The sequence below is a fragment of the Lactuca saligna genome, chromosome 2 (genome assembly GCF_052625555.1).
Source record: "Lactuca saligna cultivar CGN05327 chromosome 2, ASM5262555v1, whole genome shotgun sequence".
NCBI classification, from domain to species: Eukaryota; Viridiplantae; Streptophyta; class Magnoliopsida; order Asterales; family Asteraceae; genus Lactuca; species Lactuca saligna.
This window is the reverse complement of record NC_136418.1, coordinates 113717641-113722926: the sequence shown is the minus strand read 5'-3', so window position 1 is coordinate 113722926 and position 5286 is coordinate 113717641.

The following is a 5286-nucleotide window of genomic DNA, read 5'->3' as shown; positions in this document are numbered from 1 at the left end:
GGAGAAAGTACCGTGCAAGGATGACAAAGGTCGACCCAGTTTCAAAATGGACTGGGTTCCAAAGACCAACTAATCCCGCTATGTGTCGGAGCAGCTATGGAGGCATATCATCAGACTTCGGTTTGTTAGTAGTGGCTGTTCCTGGCACTTGTTAGGGGACATATCTCAACTGTACAACATTCAGAAATTTGTTTGAGAGTATGTGTCCTTTGCATGAAGAAAAGAAAAGAAGTGATCACTCACGGGGTTTGTGCTTAATGACATGAAGAATTTTCGGATCTGTTCTGAGATTGCGCGTGCTGTTCTCAGACCTTCTAGATGCAAATTCAATCGGTGAATTACGATTTGCATTTTCTTCTCTATACTCCTGAGTTTTTCTTAAGTTGATTCGCTTTAAAGACTAATTTTTGTTTTAGGATAGTTTAAATTTGCACATTTACTTTCGTTTCTCTCCTATGCACAAATTTAGGGGGAGAAATAAAAACAAAACAAAAATTAGAAAAGTTTCAAAAATCCAAAAACATTAGAAAATCAAAAAATCAAAAAAAAATGTTGGTTATGGAATGTGTTTGTAGAAGATGTTTTGGGAAGTGAGATTATCAAGTGATAACAGGCAACCTGAGTCTGTGTAACGTGCCCAAAGTTGAAGGATCTATGCTCTGACTTGATGCGTCGGTAGGCACGAAAGATTCTAAATGGACTTGACTAGGCAGAGTTGAACTTAGGAAATTTTTGACTTGACAAATTTTGACCCAGTTACATCCGTTCAGCCTGAAAATACGATGCTTGGATAGGTTGAGCAGGGAGATATATATGGGAATCTACTCGTCACATTAGTTGAACCCGTATCTAGAACCGTGGTTTAACTTTTCCTACTTGTGCGGATTCTGTCCTTAATTCCGGTATTGATAGGGCAACTGGTAAATTCCGATAAATTAGGTCTGTAGAAAATCATTTTCTTTCTTTCTGTCTGTTAGTCATATGTTACCTCCTCTGCGTGATTGGAAGAGATCCGACCTGGACTGTAACATATGCAACTCTATCTCTCTGCATATTATACATATACACACACACACACACACACACACATATATATATATATATATATATATATATATATATATGAAATTCATCTTATCTGTTAGCCATATGCTGTCTCCTTTGCGTGACTAACCATCCGACCTGATACATAGCATACGCACTATAAATGATAATACTCTGAATCTATCTTCTCTCCTAATGATGGTCTGCTCATCTGATGTAAGGAGTACTCTGGGAGTCCTTGATTACCGGGGCATATCTGGAAGCGGGAAACATGTTCCAGTACAATTAAAATTGAACACTCAAAGATTGTCTATAGATCTCGCTGCTCAATTTAGGTGGACGACAATATCCCTGGTCGTCGTCAGATGAATGGTTCTTAAGATATAGTATCTAAGGAATTAGGATCATATATACTTTTTAGGAACTTAAGTTCACCTTGTCTTGTAACAGATAGTATGTCCTAAATTTGTCACAAATTTTCGTGTTTAAGTGGACAACAATATCAGCGATCGACCAGACAAAGATGCGAATATGAAAGGTACCGACAAGTGGATTAAGGCTGTCTAACAACTTTGATCCCAAATCACTCTTAAAGTTAGATATCATTTTTATTTTTGTTAAATTTGTCATTGTTTCTTCTAATTTAAATATTAGGGGATAATTAAAAATTAAAAATAATGAAAATTAAAAAAAAATCAGAAAAATTGAAAAATCAAAGAAAATCAGAAAAATTAAAAATCCAAAAAATAGTGTTATTTCTATTTTATTTCTTGTTCAGAAAAATCAAAAATCCAAAAATATTTTTGTTTATGTTTTAATTTGTGTGCTAAGTTTTCTTTTAGTTTTGGTTTGTCTTGAAAAGTGATTTCAGGTATAGATAAGACTCATGGAGTTTGTGTTGAAGATTTCTGAGCCAAAGCCTCGTCCGTGAGCACCGAAGAATTCACATTCGAAGGAGCAAGAAATGAAGATTATTCTTTCAACATTCAATCCTTCAACCCCAAAAGCAAGGTGAAACTGCAATTAAAGATTTTGTGACGAATTGCATTGAAGCCTCCTCAATCAATCTGCTGCTATCTTTGTACCTGCTGAAGTGATCTAGAAGTTCAGTTCTCTCTGGTGTTCTCTCTGTAGATTCTCAAGCTGAAATCGCTATCATTCAAGAATCAGTACATCAAGCCTCCTCACCCGACGTGCATTCAAAGCCAAATTCTGAAGAAAAGCCCAGCCGCTCAATATGAAGTCATTCATTGAAGATTAATGCTAAAGCCAAGTTCCCAATGAAGATTAACAAGAAGAGCCAACTACTTTTTAGGGGGAGCTTGTTGGTTCATTTAAGAAAAGAAAAGAAAGCTATAAACCAAGGGGGAGATTGTTGGTTCAAAAATATGGTTTATACTCTACTTTTCTAGTTGATTGTAATTTTCTGTAATATTTTATGTTTGTTTACGGCCAGGAAGTGAGTTTACGACCGTAAACAGAGTTTACGGCCGTAAACTCAGTTTGCAGCCCAGTCCAGTATATATAGGGGTGAGGGGTGTGAGGAAAAGAGTGATGAACACTAGAGGAGCTTAAGTGTGTGCATTTGAAGGTGTTCTAGAGATAGAGAAAAGAGAGTGTGTGTTAGTGTGTGTGTGAATCTTGTATCTGGATCTTCATTCATATTAATACATACAAGATTCATTATCTTCTTCTTCTCCTATCTCTTTTATTTGATCTGACATCATCCGTTTGATTGGGATTATGCACCATCAAACGGATCTGATTGATACACAGGCAAATTAGGGACTTACATAAAGCATTGCTAATACTTAAAAAATAGTCTTACTTAGACGAAAATAACGTTTGAACGAGTCATCATTATACAGACAATTATCGGCAAAGTAATCACGTACCAATAAGTCGTGTGCGGCTTGGCGATCACGATTGACGACCACCCTTGTACAAGCAACATTGGAACTTTCTTCGTCGTGAATGTGTTGCACAACATTGAAGAATGTCTCGACGAATTTGATGGGTTTTGAGCATAACAACATTCCTATGGTGTTCATGCAAACCCTAATGCTTGGATCTAGTTTTTCTAATTGTACTTGCATAATTGTCCAAGACTTGCAAAACCCTAATCTAGCATATCTTAAAACTCGAAATCATATGTAACAAACTAGTTAGAACATTAAATTTGATTGTTGATTGAAGATCTTGAGCCTTTAAGAACTTTAGCACCTCAAATGTCGTGCCTCTAATAGATCACAAACACCAAAGCAATTGGAGAAGGCAAAAGAGAGAGAGAGAGAGGGGGGGGGGGAGAGGTAATTTTCAACTCTTGAACTCTTCCTAGGGTTGTGGTAGCCGAAAATTGCATGCCTAAGGGTTCCTTTTATATGTGAGAAATTAGGGTTTCATTCAAACACTTGTCCGGTAGCTTAACCACCAAGCAGCCCATAAGAATCTTCTGGATGCCTACCTTGACGAATTCTTAAGGCCTTATCACCATGAATTCGTCCACCCTATCTCTATGGTTTCCTTAGCCTACAATGCAACTATCTTATAATTGCAAATCTAGTCCCCTTAGTTTAATTAATCTCTTTTGTTCACAATATTAATTCTTAATTAATACTTGACCAATACTAATTAAACAAATATGATTCTCCTTTAATATATAATTCATATAATATATTAATAAACCATAACAACCTTTTTCCCTATTATTCATCCAGTCAAGGTGCTTTGGTGAAGCCAACTCAAAAGGACCATGCTACAACCGAGTCAGGTACATACCAAATATAGTTATAGACTTAGACACTAATCCAACAGTTTCCCACTTGGATAAGTCTAATAACTATAAATGCAAGTACGATTTCAAAATCTGATTAGCAATCGTAGCTCTCAAAATTCGTTGTCGAACTCTGACTCATCATTCAGATAAGGGATCGTATAGTCCTCCGTTCACAAGATATCGTGCGGACAATTACATGGAACATGGTCATACTTATTGTCCAACAGTTTGTTTCTCGATCTCTGCTTTGTTTTACATAGAACTTACTTGAACACGTCAATTTAGTCCTTAGCGGGCCCGACACATAAGTCAAACCAAATCATCAAAGGGCCCAAATATCACTTTACCCTCTTAAGATAAAAGGAACAAATAAACTTTGACTTATGTGCATTTACTATTCACTCATCAAATCATACACAACAATGCGTTTCATAACATCAAGTTACTGATGCGTTTATGCATTATCAATGGATAACCAACTCGCAAACAATAAACCATATATGTAGGTTTCAAGACTATATGATATTATCATCTCACAATCACACGAGATTAATTCCATGAAGTGATTCAGGTGAGTGTGGGTTTAATCCAATACTCAGATCTTATTCTAATAAGTACTCATGAACGTTGCAACAAACTTTTTCTATGTCTAATACACTTTAGACAATATATATGCTAATTCATGACAATCTTCTTTCATACCTACATCCAAAGTATGAGCGATTGTGGAGTGTTCGAATAATCTTATTATTCAGGAAGTCAAAACATGCAAAGTGAAACTATAAATAAATAATTAACACAAGACAATAACTTTACTTATAAATAATAATCCTTTATTTAATCATCAAATGTTAATTACAATTTATCTATTACATGTTTCGAAAACTATCTAATCTAAACTAATAACGCCCTTCAGCCCAATGCTCCTAGCATGCTGCAAGCGCTTAACCCTACTCAGCACCCGCATAAGGGGATCTGGGTTATCCTCTAACGATACCATCTTCACTACGAGGAGTCCCTCTTCTACCCACTGTCTAATAAAGTGATATTTCCTGTCCATGTGCCTGGATCTCCAAGATCCTTCGGTTCCTTGGTTAAGGCAACCGCAACTTCATTATCGCATAATATTTCCATACACTCCTTTATGGATGGCACAACTCCAAGGTCTCCAATGAAGTTCTTCAACCATATTTCCTCTTTTGACGCTTTTCTCGTTGCTATGTACTCTAATCCGCACGTTGAATCAACTATGGTTTCCTGCTTGGAACTTTTCCAAGTCACTGCTCCACCATTCAAGGTAAAGACCCAACCTGATTGAGATCAATAGTTATCTCGGTCTGTCTGAAAGCTAGGGTCACTATACCCTCGTACCCTTAAGTCATCACTCCCACCGAGGATAAAAAACCATTCCTTGGTCCTCCGAAGGTACTTCATAATATTCTTGATTACGATCCAATGTGCTCTAC